This window comes from Tribolium castaneum, chromosome 1, assembly GCF_031307605.1.
Source record: "Tribolium castaneum strain GA2 chromosome 1, icTriCast1.1, whole genome shotgun sequence".
Lineage (NCBI taxonomy): Eukaryota > Metazoa > Arthropoda > Insecta > Coleoptera > Tenebrionidae > Tribolium > Tribolium castaneum.
Genome location: NC_087394.1, coordinates 5,884,254 through 5,902,388, shown reverse-complemented (window position 1 = coordinate 5,902,388; position 18,135 = coordinate 5,884,254). Strand labels below are relative to the sequence as shown.

At 27.6% G+C, this 18,135-nt stretch overlaps 1 long non-coding RNA gene across 1 annotated transcript in view; it reads right to left on the bottom strand.

Annotated features, from left to right (window-relative positions):
- Nucleotides 1–1,200: 1,200 nt before the first annotated feature.
- LOC135267209 (uncharacterized) overlaps nt 1,201–18,135 on the bottom strand; it is a 161,279-nt gene continuing 144,344 nt past the window's right edge. Inside the window, exon 3 of the long non-coding RNA XR_010335566.1 lies at nt 1,201–1,486. This is a non-coding gene — a long non-coding RNA (uncharacterized LOC135267209). The remainder of the gene's footprint in view (nt 1,487–18,135) is intronic.

Below are 18,135 nucleotides of genomic sequence, written 5' to 3'. Positions count from 1 at the left end.
ATTACCGAAATCTCGAAAAAAAAAGTAATTTTTGCCGAAATTTTGCTGAATCATTTGAAATTTGTGTCGAAACGGACGAAAAAAGCAAAAATAATTACATTTTTGTCAACATTTCATTTTTTAGTTTTATTTTGACAAAATTTTTGCAAAAATTAGATTACTGAATGAAAAACGTGCTACGAATAATAAACGAAAAAATGGCAAAGTAATGCAAAAAATACCATTTATTTTCATTTTTGAAATAAGTTTTCAGGATGATAACGAAATAAGTGATGTAACTCCAGTTACATTCTAAAATTTTAGTACAGATACATTTTAAATGAAAACAAAGTGTTAAAATGTGTAATTTTTTTGGGAATTAAGGAACATTTTCAAATGAATTAATTAATTTACTTAATTAAAAATATATTGTAAAAATGTAGAAAAGCACAAAGGTTACTTAGAAATGCGTTACTTGTTCATGTACTGGTGATTTTTGACCAGAAATTTACTAAATTTGAAAGATTCTGTTAAAAAAAAGCAAACAATAACTGTTTTTTTTCTGAAAATAGTGTTTTTTATAAAAAAAACTTATACCTACCTATTTATTAACCGATTTTGCCAAAATGTAGTAGAAAATTACTAAATTAATATATAGATCTCGACAAATTGAACTGAATGATATTTTGCGGAATCAATAAAAATTTGCCCGAAAACCAAAAAAACAAAATTGGCACAATTTTCGACAATTTTTTACCTTATTTTGAGAGCAAAACTTGGAACAAAGAAAACTAGTGTCATTTTTAACCCAGTTTATCATCAAGTTTTCGTTCAAAATTACCGAAATCTCGAAAACAAAACTAATTGTGTATTTTTTTTAATTTTGCTCAATCATTTGCTGAAACTTGTGTCGAAACGGACCAAAAAAGCAAAAATAATTACATTTTTGTCAATATTTAATTTTTTAGTTTTATTTTGATAAAATATAACTTAAATGTTAAAAACTACCTTACCACTCATTCAAATTTTAATCATTTATTACTCGCTAATCGTCAACCATTTGTGCCAAGTTTCGTTAAAAAATTCTAATTTTAACTTTTCCTTATTTTTGCAAAAAATTAATTTTTTTAAAGCCCCAACCCTGTCACCTTCTCCTCGAATGCAAGTTCGATCCCATTGTGATGTGCTCCAAATTCGCTATATTCCATCGAGGTTAAGCATTTAAAGAATGCAGTTTAGCCAGTCTTTACTTGTTATCAGTAAAAAAAGCCACGAAGCCATCAGACTTTGATTTACACGAATCTTCGATTATTTGTGAACGTACTCGAACCAAATTAAGGTATTATTAGCGCGCCATTCGACCCAGATGGTGACCTTGATATTGTGATTGTTGCCATAAGACGGTACTTACCTTAGGTTTGGGTCGTGCAGCTGCTATGAGAATTGGAACGGAATCCTGCACAATGTATCATCCTCCTTCACTCTCGACAATTAAAATCCAATTACGCTGAAAAAATTCAAAATAACAATAAAAACTCATCTGCAGAAATCCTGCAGGAGTAGAGTTGATTCCTGCTGAAAGGTCAACAATCTTCCTGCAGTGCAAAAATTGCACGCCTTTATTCCTCAATAGAATCATGCTTTCTCTTGAAGGCTGCCTTATCATTTCGTTCTGTCTAAGCCAACAGGACAGAACAATAGCAAATGAAATCATTTGTAACAGAACTCTGCAGCTGGATGTAAAAATTAATTGATGTTCGAAAAAGGTCAGTGTCAAGATTTTTTTCTACTCGCGATAATAATTCAATCGCTGTACAAGAATGATGACACTAGAAAAAATCGCATATTGTGAGACGACGAAAACAAAGAACAGCTTTGCCACAACGACCAAAAATCAATGTGGTAGTTGAATGAGGTGATTGTATGGAATTAGTGATGTAATATCAACAGACACTTAATTTATTCATGAAGAACAATGAAGACACCTGTACGGTGTAATTGGACCTGTACAAAGCACAAATTTACATTGAATATTAATACGAGAAATAACAAGATAATTGGGACGGATCGAAAGAATTAACTATTATAACCACATCATTTTCGAGTGAGTCGAATCTGAAACTATCATCATTGTAAATTCTTGTTCAAAGAAGTGAAACTTAATTTAAGGAGATTAACGACGTAACGAGGAAATTCTAAGACGTTTGTCCCATGACGCTGTTTCTACACAAGCATTTTAATGACACCGGAATAATAACAGAAATATCCTTCAATTTTAATTCATAAATACATTTTTCTTTTTTTTTTTCAAAATGTTCTTTTCTACACCGCTATATTTAATTAATCCCAAAAAAAAATTATTAAATCGACAAATTCTATAAATTCATATCTAGGTGAATTAATTTCATTAACGACATACCTCAGGTTAAAACGAACATTGTAACTTATTTTACTTGATAATTGATCTACTATTTTGAAAACAGAGTTATTTTTCGAAAGTGCAATTAATCGGATAATTTGGGTCAACTTGTTATGTTTTATTGGATAAACTCACTTGGGAACTTATTTGAAATAAAATTGAATTAAAGAATCTGAGAGTTTTTTATTCGAAGGCAAATATTTCAGTCTTAATTGTTTATTCTAGAGTCACCTATAATAATTTCTTTAATATGTAATACAAAAAAAATATAACAGTTTTCATTTTTTTACAGTTCCCTTTGTAATTTTAAGGTCGGTATTGTTGGTTATCTATCAAATAAAATATTAAAAAATAATGTCTTTTGTGGCTCCTTAGCCTCAAAAAGAAACGAAATAGAAAATGAAACTCGTTGTTTTTTGCCCCATTTTTTTATGTTGCGCCAAATTATTAGTATCTGCACAATAATTTGGAAATAAATCTTTTAGGAAAAGAAAATAAATACAGGGAATATGTAATAAAAAAACAATTTCCAAATTTTGTTTTTTTACGATTTCTTTTATAGTTTTACGATCAGTATAATAAATAAAAAAGTTATTTTTTGTCAATCTTTAGCCATAAAGAGAACCGAAACAGAAAATTAAAATCATTGATTATTTAGCCCATTTTTGATGTTACGTTTTGTTGTAATTAAAGTAATACTTACTAGTATCTCTAAAATAATCAAAAGGAAAATATTTTAGTGTTAATTATCTATTCTGAAGCCAACTATAATAATTTCTATAAATAAATAAATAAATAAATAAAATAAATTTCTAAAAATCAAATTTTGATTTTTTACGATTTCTTTTGTAGTTTTAAGATCGGTATAATAAATAAAAAAAATTGTTTTTCGTCAATCTTTAGCCTCAGAGAGAAACGAAACAGAAAATGAAATTCTTTGTTTTTTGCTCCATTTTTTTATGTTTCGTGTTGTTATAATTATAGTATTAGGATCTGTAAAATAATTTGTAAATAATTTTTTTAGAAATTGAATTAAATAATCTGTGAATTGTTTATTCGAAGCCAAATATTTTAGTACAAATTCTAGGGCCACCTCTAATAAAATCTATAAATAAATACAAGGGATTTGTAATACAAAAAAACAGTTTTCAAATTTTTATTTTTTTACGGTTTCTTTTGTAGTTTTACGATCAGTATAATAAATAAAAAAAGTTGTTTTTCGTCAATCTTTAGCCTCAAAGAGAAACAAAACCGAAAATTAAAATCTTTGAATATTTGGCCCATTTTTTATGTTACATTTTGTTTTCATTAAAGCATTACTTATTAGTATCTCTAAAATAATCTGTAAATAAATCTTTTGGGGATTGAATGAAATAATCTAAGAGTTTTTCTTCGAAGGCAAATATTTTGGTGTTAATTATCTATATTAAAGCTAACTATAATAATTTCTATAAATAAAGACCGGATTTGAAATACAAAAAAACAATTTTCAAATTATGATTTTTTACGATTTCTTTTGTAGTTTTAGGATCGGTATTGTTAGTTGTCTATCAAATAAAAAAATCAAAAAAATGTCTTGCCTCAATCTTTAGCCTCAGAGAGAAACGAAACAGAAAATTAAAATCTTTGATTATTTGGCCCATTTTTTATGTTTCGTTTTGATATAATTAAAGTATTACTTAGTAGTATCTCTAAAATAATAAGTAAATAAATATTTTGGGAATCGAATTAAATAATCTGATTTTTTTTATTTGAAGACAAATATTTTAGTGTTAATTATCTATTCTTGAGCCCCCTATAATAATTTCTATAAATAAATACAGGAAATGTAATACAAAAAACAATTTCCAAATTTCGATTTTTTTACGATTATCTTTGTAGTTGTAAGATCGGTATAATAAATAAAAAAAATTGTTTTTCGTCAATCTTTAGCCTCAGAGAGAAACGAAACAGAAAATGAAATTCGTTGTTTTTCGCTCGATTTTTTTATGTTACGTATTGTTGTAATTATAGTATTAGGATCTGTAAAATAATTTGTAAATAATTTTTTTAGAAATTGAATTAAATAATCTGTGAATTGTTTATTCGAAGGCAAATATTTTAGTACAAATTCTAGGGCCACCTCTAATAAAATCTATAAATAAATACAAGGGATATGTAATACAAAAAAACAGTTTTCAAATTTTTATTTTTTTACGGTTTCTTTTGTAGTTTTACGATCAGTATAATAAATAAAAAAAGTTGTTTTTCGTCAATCTTTAGCCTCAAAGAGAACCGAAACAGAAAATAAAAATCATTGATTATTTAGCCCATTTTTTATGTTACGTTTTGTTGTAATTAAAGTAATACTTACTAGTATCTCTAAAATAATCAAAAGGAAAATATTTTAGTGTTAATTATCTATTCTAAAGCTAACTATAATAATTTCTATAAATAAATAAATAAATAAATAAAATGAATTTCTAAAAATCAAATTTTGATTTTTTTCGATTTCTTTTGTAGTTGTAAGATCGGTATAATAAATAAAATAAATTGTTTTTCGTCAATCTTTAGCCTCAGAGAGAAACGAAACAGAAAATGAAATTCGTTGTTTTTTGCTCGATTTTTTTATGTTACGTGTTGTTGTAATTATAGTATTAGGATCTGTAAAATAATTTGTAAATAATTTTTTTAGAAATTGAATTAAATAATCTGTGTATTGTTTATTCGAAGCCAAATATTTTAGTACAAATTCTAGGGCCACCTCTAATAAAATCTATAAATAAATACAAGGGATATGTAATACAAAAAAACAGTTTTCAAATTTTATTTTTTTTACGATCAGTATAATAAATAAAAAAAGTTGTTTTTCGTCAATCTTTAGCCTCAAAGAGAAGCAAAACAGAAAATTAAAATCTTTGAATATTTGGCCCATTTTTTATGTTACATTTTGTTTTCATTATAGCATTACTTATTAGTATCTCTAAAATAATCTGTAAATAAATCTTTTGGGGATTGAATGAAATAATCTGAGAGTTTTTCTTCGAAGGCAAATATTTTGGTGTTAATTATCTATATTAAAGCTAACTATAATAATTTCTATAAATAAAGACCGGATTTGAAATACAAAAAAACAATTTTCAAATTATGATTTTTTACGATTTCTTTTGTAGTTTTAGGATCGGTATTGTTAGTTGTCTATCAAATAAAAAAATCATAAAAAATGTCTTGCCTCAATCTTTAGCCTCAGAGAGAAACGAAACAGAAAATTAAAATCTTTGATTATTTGGCCCATTTGTTATGTTTCGTTTTGTTGTAATTAAAGAATTACTTATTAGTATCTCCAAAATAATCTGTAAATAAATATTTTGGGGAATAAATTAAGTAATCTGAGAGTTTGTCTTCGAAGGCAAATATTTTAGTGTTAATTAAATATTCTAAAGCTAACTATAATAATTTCTATAAATAAAGACCTGATTTGAAATACAAAAAAACAATTTTCAAATTATGATTTTTTACGATTTCTTTTGTAGTTTTAAGATCGGTATTGTTATTTGTCTATGAAATAAAAAAATCAAAAAAAAATTGTCTCTCGTCAATCTTTAGCCTCAGAGAAAAACGAAACAGAAAATAAAATTCGTGGTTTTTTGCACCATTTTTTATGTTACGCATTGTTGTAATTAAAGTATAGTATCTGTAAAATGATTTGTCAATAAATATTTTAGGAATTGAATTAAATAATTTGTGAGTTTTTTATTCGAAGGCAAATATTTTAGTGCAATAGGGATATGTAATAAAAAAACCATTTTTAAATTTTGATTTTTTACGGTTTCTTTTGTAGTTTTACGATCGGTTAATAAGTAAAAAAAGTTGTTTTTTGTCAATCTTTAGCCTCAGAGAGAAACGAAACAGAAAATTAAAATCTTTGATTATTTGGCCCATTTTTTATGTTTCGTTTTGTTATAATTAAAGTATTACTTAGTAGTATCTCTAAAATAATAAGTAAATAAATATTTTGGGAATCGAATTAAATAATCTGATTTTTTTTATTTGAAGACAAATATTTTAGTGTTAATTATCTATTCTTGAGCCCCCTATAATAATTTCTATAAATAAATACAGGATATGTAATACAAAAAACAATTTCCAAATTTCGATTTTTTTACGATTTCCTTTGTAGTTTCAAGATCGGTATTGTTAGTTATCTTTCAAATAAGAAATTAAAAAAAAAGTTGTTTTTCGTCAATCGTTAGCCTCAAAGAGAGACGAAACAGAAAATTAAAATCGTTGATTTTTTGGCCCAATTTTTTTGTAACTAAAGTATTAGTATCTTTAAAATAATTAAAATAAAGTTATTAAAAATGACACGATTTTATTTTTAGATACTTGCCACCAACGCTTTGTATTCCAATTGTACAATATTTAATTACTGGCGATGTTTAATTTTATGGAATTGAAATAACATTTCCTTTTAATTAGGTTTGGTAGAGCAAAACTAACGTAGGCGCAAATATTTTCTAGTTGGCCTTTAAACATTCAAATGGCTTAATTAGACTGAAATATCAATCAGGAATCGGTTTGTTGTCGTAAGAAAAATAAATAAACATTATTTGTTTTCATGACGATGCAACAACTTTTCCAACGAAAATTGTCTCATCATTGATCAAGAAGTGGTTACGTAATATAAAAATTACCCACTTTGTGTAGGCCATTCAATCAGATGAAATTACGATGAAAGTGGAAGTATGTATAGGTAACATAATATATCATAATTACAAACTATGAATCAACCTGGAATGAAATGCATCGTAGAGGTCGAGTTCACTGAGGGAAAGTGGTCGAAAAATATCTAACATCTACCAAACCCGTTCGTTGTGCCTTCAGTTCCGGCTTGAGTAAGCTCATCCATGAAAAAAATCTGTCACGAGTGCATTTATTAATACCTAATGACAAAAGGAGACAAAGGAGATTTTTTAGGCGAGCTGGAGGATGAAAGCTTGTGACGGTGCATGCAGTTACCAAATCGGTTCTTAGAAATAACTCAATAGAAAACAACCAAAAACAAAAAATTGATCCAAAAATTTTTTGGGTTCACCTGACTTTGAAATTAAACAACGTTGAATAATGTTGATAACAAGATATGAGACAAAAAAGATATTTTCAAAGATATTTTTTGCATTATATTATAATAAAAATAAATAAATTGAGTCTGGTTAAACGAAGAAAGTATGAATAATTTCTAAAGAGTTTCCATCAACTACTTAAAGCTATCAGATATTTCTTCTAACACTAAAAAAATCTGCTATTGCTTCATAGTCGAAACTGAAATTTTCATCTAATACGAGTAATAACTTATTTGTCATTCGCCATCTATTACAGTAAAATAACTGTGCATTGTTGCTAAAATTAACATATAAACGCAAATTTATTTTTATTTATTAACTACATAGGCATTTGAAACATTATCTTTTTAGAGACATTTTAATAATTCCCAATAATTCGTAGAAGACAAAAAATATGGTGTTCAATTTAATGTTTTTAAGTTATGCAACCTCTAGCAAATTTCTTCAATTTTTCAATTTACTAAATATATGTACGTTTAACTTTTTGCTTTAAAATAGTGATAACTTTATTTTTCTATAACATTCTTAATGTCTGACATTTCAAAAAACCAGGTTTTCTTTAAAAAAAATCTTAAATTATTTTGGAAACTGACAAATAAAAAATGAAATCTAAATAATCAGTCTTAAAAACAACGTCAAAAAATAGACTATTCATAAAAAAGTTTAAATGAAACGTAACTTATAATTACTAAGACATACTGTACCCTTGAAAATAATTTTGGGTGATGTACAATGTGTTCAAAAATGGTTGTTCATCAAGTCACCTATGAAATTTAACCGTATTGTGCCGTTTAATTTAAATGGTCAAAGTGAGAGATCTGTCAAAATAATGCAAAAGGGCTTCGAATCTAAAAACGAAAAATTACACGACAGCAAAAATCACGGAAATACAAAACACAAACGAAGACAAACTTTATATACGTGAAACCACTTTGCAGATAAAAGCAAAAAAGTGTGAAGAAAGCTAGTTCAAAGATTTGACAGAGATGAAACTACAACAGTCATGTGAACGAAGCGGCACATTGAATTTAATTCCACAGTCGACCTGATGAACAACCATTTTTGAACACATTGTATTTTAAACTAAATTCACAAAAGTATTGTTTTTCTGATTATGATTATTTTAATAGAAAGACAAATTGGTGTGAAGAATTTTCTTCATTCTTCTTATGCAAATAGGGTATTTTTTAATTAATTTTTATTTTATTATTCGTGAATAAAAGACAATAAAAATATGGTAAGGATTAAAATAGTGTTGAACACATATTTCAATAATAAGTTATAAAATACAGCGAAATCAGCACAAAAAAATTTCAAAATCTGTTACAAATATCTATGAAATCCGGTCGCTTTGAAGCAAATTTGATTAATTTGAAAAAAATAAAATGGTCGTAAAATAACTATAAGCGTTTTGTAAATTTTTGAGAAAATTATATCTCAGAAATCACAATCTTTTGGACTATATGTATGTGGAGCACTATGATTAATCGACTAGCAACGAGAAAACCGGAGAAATCCGGAAAATTTAGAGATTATCGACGAATTAAGAAATTGTCAATGTTTACCTTAAACAGCGATGATTCTTTTGGAACCATACCTGGCTTTTTTAAAACAGAAAATTAAAAGTGTCTTTTCTAAACATAAAAGATTCTATAGTTTTAAAGTTATGAACCAATTTTAATTTTTGAAAAAATTATAAAGAACTAATAATTTTAGAATTTAGAGTCGACCAAATAAGGTTTTCTCAACTTTCAAAGATCCCAGGATTTGAGAAAGTCTTTAACGATGTTAGCTCTAAAAAAAGAAAAACTTTGTCTGTATAAACTGTTTACGTCTAGAAGAGTTGAAAAATGCATTTTAAATTTCAGAAAACTGGATTTATGACCATTTTTATGCTCTTATTACAAAAAAAGAAAACCATTTTTAATCAATTACGAAGAATTTTTTTCAAGATCAAAGAACAATTTTTTTATAAAATGCAAAATTAAAAGTGCTAAGCATAAGGGTTTACGAAAACTTGCATTTCTAGAAGAGAACAAAATCGAATTTTTTGACTAAATATGGTCGAAAGTTAAAAAATTACCACGTGAAAACTTCGTCCAGTTGACTGACAAATGTTTTCTCTTGAGTATTAGTTCACAAGTGACAGTAACACTTCTTAAATTGTTTTTATAACGATTGTTATAACAAGCAATTTTCACTAAGCTTATTCGAGGATTTATAATAGATAAAATCTTGAATTTTTTTAAGCTTAAGTCGACTTCCTTTATAACCAACCAACAGTTTATTTCAGCAGAAGATAAAAATAACAAATGACATAAATTCTTCAAATCTAACTGAACCCGTCATTTCGTTATGTAAACTATGCATTATCTCCACTTTTCATCCTAAACGTAACTATAATACGAGTGCTAATTTCAATTTTGGCCGTTTTGTTCGCAATTAACTGAGAAGATTGCCTCAAGATTGCACAATCAAAATTTAATCCCCCTAAATTGAAAACTTTCATCAGTTATCCAACACTGCCCACCTGAACACCATTCCATTTTTCAAACGCATACCAACACCGATTGTCATCGCGCCAATTATTTCCAGCCTAATCCGAGCCTGCACTCTGGAAACGTGCCTCAAATGCAGAAATTGCGTCTCGTTATTATAGTTTCAAAATCAAATTGCGTCTTTGACAGAAAAGGAATATGCAAAACTAGATCAGATTCACGTAAACGCTTTGACCTTTGCTATCGAAGTGCCCATTTTTGGGGTGATGCCACTGATTCTCTTGCTTTGTTCCGTGTGAATTCGAAACTAGAAATGTTTCGTAATCTGCCTTGTTTACACAGGCAAGACTGTATAATCTCATTGGGTCGTGATGTACTGCCCAAGGGGACGGAAACGCACTCGATGGTTTACCCAAAACCACCCAAAACTACCTGCAGGTGCTAACTTTATCGGCTTACAAGTTGCTTTTGTTGGGCGAGGTTCCGGGGAAATTTCGTGTTTGAACAACTAATGGGAGACAAACCCAAATATTGTTCCTTGCAAATGCGCTTTCCTGGTGAATGTTCAACAAGTTTTGGCAAATTTTATGCACTGTGCACAAAATTAAAAGCTTTCTTTTCCAGAAGCTTCAAAAATAATTGGCATTCAAGCTTGATTTATTAAAAAAAGTTTTCCCAACAGGTGTTACAGATTGGAATGTCGTTACTCAGTACCAAATTAAATTTTTTTTGGTCCAGATAGATAGAATATGATTTCAAAATTAAATTAATTGACAGCATTGAGTGTAATGTAAAGATAGGAATGCACTTACAAAAAATGGGACGAATTGAACTTTTGACTCTGAAACAAATTGTTGATAAAATTTTTGATCTAATTATGGCAGAGAGCACCTAAAGTTGTTTCAGAAAGAATTTCTTACAAAACCGTATTCTGAACTTTTAAAATGTTATGAACAAACATGGCTACTCAAATAACCCCAACAAATAATGTTAAAACTTTGAATTTTATGGATCAGAAAGTTTTTTTCAGCTTCTTGCCAACAAAAAAGTAATGCAAACATTGCAAAAGCGCTTTCCAAAGACATTTTGTACAAAATAGCATTTTATAATTTTTTTTAATTTCTTAATAACTAAAATATATACTAACTACAAATGTTGTATACTTCTAATTCACACTTCTATTATTCTTGAAATATTTGTCAAAAGTAACAAAATTTCTTCAGCAAGAAAAATAGCTAAGCATATTCTAGGAAATATCGACGTTTTTATAGATTACCTCATGGCAAAGTAATATTTAAAATTGAATTGACACGAATATAGAGACGAAAATATTAATAATAATAGTATGATAAAATAATAATAATAATAATAATAATAATAATAATAATAATAATAATAATAATAATAAAATAATAATAATAAAATAATAATAATAATAATAATAATAATAATAATAATAATAATAACATATTTTAAGACGAAGTGACTGGTTTTTGACTTCGGAGCAATTTATTGGAAAAAATTCGATCCAAAGTGGACAGTTTTTCGAGAAATAATTTATTGAAAAACAAAAGAGAGCGTTTTTATTAAACTAATATGAATTCAACCTAATCTCGATAAAAATAGTCACACAAATTGTCTTAAAATCCCAAAATATCACAGTTCTAGACGAGAAATGATTTTTATGAGCTTCTTGCCACAAAAAAGTAATGCAAAAGATGCAAAAAGGTTCCTGCAAGCAGACCATTTTAGAATAACTTAGGTGATACATTTTTTAGTACAATTCTAATTCACACATTTATTATTTTCAAAATATTTGTAAAAAGTTGGAAAATAACCATCTTTGAAAAAATATCGCTTTTAATTTTAATTTTAAAATTAAATTGATATCATTGAGTGTAAAATTAAGATAGAAATACATTTCTTTTGACTGATTTTTGACTCTGGAGCAAACTATTGATACAATTTTAATTCAATTTGAACAGGTAAAGTTCTCCGAAAATTAATTTATTACAAAAGAACAGTGAGAACTTTTAAACTGATATAAGTTCAACTTAATCTTAACAAAAATTGTCATTCAAATTACTCAAAAAATATTAAAACTCCGAAATAGAAATATTTCTAGACTTGAAAGTTTTTTCTGCTTCTTACTAAAAAGGTAATGCAAAGCAAAAATTGCCAAAGAATTTTAACAAACAAGACATTTTGTATAATCCTAATTCTAAATATTTGTTAAAAAAAACAAAATACCTTTAAGAAAAAAGAGCTTTATTAAAAAAAAAACTCAGCCTTTTTGTGGATTACTTGGTAAAAATACAAAAAATTTAATTGGCAACATTGAGAAATACTCTTCGGGTTTTCCAAAAATTGGAACGAATTGGGCTTTTAACAGATTTTTTAAACTGATATAAATTGTAATTGTTGAAACACCGAGTTTTTTGCCAACAAAGCAATAATTTCAAAATTCCAAATGAATTTTTGCAAGCAAGACATTTTGTACGAACTAAAAATGTGACATTCTGAGACATTTGCTTTTTTTATGGATAACTTGGTATGCAGTTTTTTTTAATTAAAACTTAATAAGCCGGTTTTAAGCTATCAGCTCATTGTTCTATTCCTTAATGAAATAGTATTCTTATCACCAAATTTGTCCATTACAATGATTTATTTACCGCACCAAAGACTACCAATTTGACACTTGACAGATTGTAACGTAATAGCAACACGAAAACATCAGATTTTAATTTTCCACCTAGTGCTCCAGAGACGTAGGCGTTTTCTTTATTAAATTGAAATGTATTGTGAAATTAAATGTTGTAACTTTTATTAAAAAAAAAACACAAACATTTATTAGGAGTATATGGAAGGTTATGCAAAATTATATGCAAAATTGCTGAAAAATGTTTTCGAATACAATTTTTTTTTCAAATGTAACTGAATTACTGAAATTAGGCATTTTTTTGTAAAACTTTTTGTCAACTACAGTGAAATCTCCCTTAATGGACACTTCCGAATAACGGACGCCTCTTCACAACGGACATTTTAGCACGAATGTAACAAAACCGATATTGAAACCCTTAACAGCCAACTAAAAATCCACCTCCGGTGTCCGTTGTTGAGAGGTTTTACTGTACCTATACAGGCTGGCCCAGTCCAACTCTCGTCTTCTGTAGCTCAGTTATTATGTACACGTTGTTTATATGTACTTTAGGAAAATATTTTTGATTGTACAGAGTGTCCCAAAAAATTTTAACTACATAATAGTTTATATTCAAGGTTAAGCTAATATTTTTTTTTGCATATTAAGATGCCTTTTTAGCTTCTAATATGTTCCTCAAGTTTCTTCGAATCAGTTCAGGGAAAACTGTTAAAGGAAAAACAAAAACCAAAAAATCGCTTTTACACCATTAGTTTCAAAAATTAATAAAAATTAGAAACACTGTTTTTTTGATGATATTATTACCAGGTATATCTTGAGAAAGGTCTGACAAACTTATTTATTAAGTTTCCTTAATCTGAATTACTACAGGGTGTTTACAATTTATTTCCAAACTTTTCAAATTTTAGTACCTTTTATTTTGCTGTTTTGCCCGATTTTAGCTTAGTTTCAAAATAGTTGACAAAAATGTCTTTTTCAATCTTTACAATAAATCAGTAGGTAAACGTCTGCAATATTTTTCCTTATTTTGAGGTGTCTGCTCCACAACTATTATTGAAAGTGAAAAAACCTGAAGTAGACTAGGATTTTAGAAATAAGAAATAGTGGTCAGTTTAGCTCTTCCATAAAGTGCAAAATCGATTATGTCACCTACTCGATCCGATAAGATCAGAATAAAATTCCAATAAACTAAATCGTTGAAATACGGCAGGAAAACGTAGCAAGAATTTGTGAAAAAATTACGAAGATGGAACATGTACGCCAGTTAACAGAACTTCCAGCAGGAAGAAAAGCCATTTATTGTAAATGGGTCTACAATGTACACAGTGAGGCAATTTAAAGCAAAACTTGTTGCATAAAGATAAAGATAAAGATAAAGATATAGTTAAAAATAAAGATAAAGATAAAGATAAAGATAAAGATAAAGATAAAGATAAAGATAAAGATAAAGATAAAGATAAAGATAAAGATAAAGATAAAGATAAAGATAAAGATAAAGATAAAGATAAAGATAAAGATAAAGATAAAGATAAAGATAAAGATAAAGATAAAGATAAAGATAAAGATAAAGATAAAGATAAAGATAAAGATAAAGATAAAGATAAAGATAAAGATAAAGATAAAGATAAAGATAAAGATAAAGATAAAGATAAAGATAAAGATAAAGATAAAGATAAAGATAAAGATAAAGATAAAGATAAAGATAAAGATAGACAATAATCACCTTTGTGGTAATAGGAGGAAAAGAAAAAAGAGATGTAAGACATTATGTCTTAAACACTGCATTTTTAAATAGAAAATTACAAGAAGAAGTCTAAATGAAACAATTAAAAGGTTTTATTATCGAAGAGAAGAAAAATTTAGTTTATTAATTGACGAAAAATGTTTATGGTTAGAAGTAAGCAGTAAGAGCTTGGAATAAAAGAATAAAATCAGAATAAAATTCCAATAAACTAAATCGCTGAAATACGACTAGGAAAACGTAGCAAGAATTTGTGAAAATGAATATAAAACAGTGAAAAAAATGTAAAAAACTTCCTGCCTTGTGGGTAGGTATTTTGATAGCGTACGCCTCTGACATTCCAGCTAGTTATGTAGAGAGTTGCAAAGTGAAGCGATTAGGTCCGGCAACAGCATCAAATCTAAATCGAAGTGAAGTATATTAACCTTGTACGTCAGTGCGTTTGATCATGACAATTCCCCCCAAGCGCATAAATGTCACTCCGTCCAGTGTTCGCGGAAGTCATTGGCTTTTTCAAGGCCGCCATCGAAGAATTCCTTGCTCCAGTGCTCTCTGGAGCGATTCCCGAGGGATTTCGATTTCGATCACCTTAGCTTTGACCGGTTATGGACACCGATGATGACCCAGACTCTTGGGGGTCCTCCACAAATTGCCCAAACCGGTTCTGGATACGTTTCAAAATCGAAAATCATTCCCGGGTTCAAAAACAAAGATAACGAGTCGTTGACTGATTGCTAATTAAAAAACAAATTTTAAATTCCATCATTCTGTTTCATATTATTTTCGCCGGCTGTTGATTCAGCAGGAAGTTGAAATCAGATCATTTCATTGTGTTGGGTTTGAACAAATGGGACGACACACTGAGATTTCAAATTCAAAATAATTAAAAGAAACCAAACAGTCTCGCATTTTGGTGGGAAAAACTAACCAAAACTAATGCTTTTATCATCAATATTTGGCGTTTATGTAACTTTATATTACAACATGTAATGGGTGTATAATGTAACGAAATCTTGGCTAAACACTTTCCTTCAATAGTTCAGTTTATCTATAATTAACAATTTTCTAGCTTTTTAAATTTTGCTGATATAATTATAGATTTGGAAATAGATTTGTGTACCTTTCTATCAACAAACACGACCTGTGATAATACGTAAACCATTATGTTCTAAATTTCCATATTTTTTTGTCACATTTTTTTTATTTTCTTCTAATGCTTATTTGAAAAACAAGATTAACAATCATTTTTACATATAAAAAAAATAATTTTGTTATTAAATACCTTGAAAATATTGTTGATCCTGTCTAAATGAAGAATCTTTACAATTCCCTAATCATAAATGCCTGATTATAGGTTATTTGAATGGTTTTCGACTTAAAAAATTTCGACAAGAGGTCAAAAAAGTGACGAATTAGGACTAAATTAAGTAATTTTGGTCAATTTCAAGCGATTTAAGTGGCAAAAAATTGTTTTGTTGATAGTTACTTCGATTTTCTGAATAAAGTCATCGTATTTTGGGGAATTGGAAATAGAAATAATTTCTTCACGGAAGAATAAGACAATTTGCATTTAAAAAAATGAGAGGAACAAAATCAAGAAAGAAATCAAACTCAATATACATCCTCAAATCCAAAATTTGTTGAAGAATCTTGAATTTTTTTTACATAACTACTCTACCCAAGATCAGACAAAATTAAAATTGTTTAAAAAAGCACAAATCATCAAAGATTATTAAATTTTTTAGCCATCTACCAAAGTCTAGTCATTTGTACTGCTTCAAAAATTTTAAATAAAGTCAGAAGTTACGAGTATATTTCTTGAAGCAAATACATTTATATCCTAGATGAGTTAATGCTTTACAAAGAATCAAGGATATTCAACAGCAATGTACAACATTCTGTCGAAGAAAATTTGGAAGAGCTAACTTATTAAAACAGTCTGAAAAGTGTAGAACGAAAAAAATATACTGAAGCTATGAAGAATGAAATTGATTTTATGAAGATGGAACATGTACGCCAATTAACAGAACTTCCAGCAGGAAGAAAAGCCATTTATTGTAAATGGGTCTACAATATACACAGTGAGGCAATTTAAAGCAAAACTTGTTGCATAATAAAGATAAAGATAAAGATAAAGATAAAGATAAAGATAAAGATAAAGATAAAGATAAAGATAAAGATAAAGATAAAGATAAAGATAAAGATAAAGATAAAGATAAAGATAAAGATAAAGATAAAGATAAAGATAAAGATAAAGATAAAGATAAAGATAAAGATAAAGATAAAGATAAAGATAAAGATAAAGATAAAGATAAAGATAAAGATAAAGATAAAGATAAAGATAAAGATAAAGATAAAGGTAAAGATAAAGATAAAGATAAAGATAAAGATAAAGATAAAGATAAAGATAAAGATAAAGATAAAGATAAAGATAAACGACAATAATCACCTTTGGGGTAATAGGAGGAAAAGAAAAAAGAAATGTAAGACATTATGTCTTAAAGGCTGCATTTTTAAATGGAAAATTACAAGAAATCTAAATGAAACAACAAAGAGGTTTTATTAACGAAGAGGAGAAAAATTTTATTTTATTAATTGACGAAAAATGTTTATGGTTAGAAGTAAGCTGTAAGAGCTTGGAATAAAAGAATTTAAAAAATATTTGAAAAAAATTAATTAAGAAAAGGAACAGCAGATGATTCTTTATATTTCAAAAAAGAAAATAAAAATTAGATTTATTTATTAAGCACAGTAACAAACATTGGCAAAGAAATAGAAATAAAATCTTTGGGTGAAATAAAAAATTATTGAGGTTTACAAATAACAAGAGATGGAGAAAAGATGTTTTATATTCATCAAGAAAAAAATACATTGACAAAGTTTAAAAAAAACTGAATGTGGAAAACGCAAAACTTTCTATTAGATGCTTCAAAGTAAGTTAAGGATTCTAAATTGTCAGAAATAATGAACAATACAGAAGAGTAATTGGGTGTTTATTATACATTGAGTCTATTGAGTACTGTTTCTGTACTATTGAGTATAAAAATTAGTAAGCCAAATGACATTGATTGAACTGAAGTAAGAGGAATTTTCCAATATTTTTTCCAAGATTACCAAGTCAAGAAAACTCAAATTAGAAAATCAAGAAGAAATTAAAACCACATTGTTTGGTTATTGGAGTGAGACTGAAAATCAAACAGTAGGTAATTGTTGATTATTTTGTATTCAACAGAAGATAAATACGTAGCACTTACTGAAACTTTTCCAGAAGCATTGTAGTTAAGAAAGCTACTGATGGATTTTTATCATAAAAATTTTTGAATTGATAATGTTTGAGGATAATCAGAGCTGGTGTAAAAAACCTAAGATTCTAAAATTTAGTGACAAAAATATTTTTTTAATGAGAGAACTCAATTTTTTTGGAGTTGTTTTTACTAATTCTAACTCCATCAACTAACCTCAGAGAGCATATGAGTTAATTTTTTTTTAATAATAATTTCAGCTTTCATAACGGTATAACGAACGAATATTGATGAATTTCCCGAGTTTGTTATACTCGGACACCACTGTACTTCTAGCACACTACTTTATAACAAAAAATTTTGAACCTTTGATTTAACCAGAAAGTGTTTAAATCACTTTTATCAACTTGGGAGTTTTTTTCATGAAGACGATTTTTCAGTGCCATGTGTTGTTTTCCGGAAGCCTGAAAGCTCTTCCCTGAAGCCGCCTTGTCG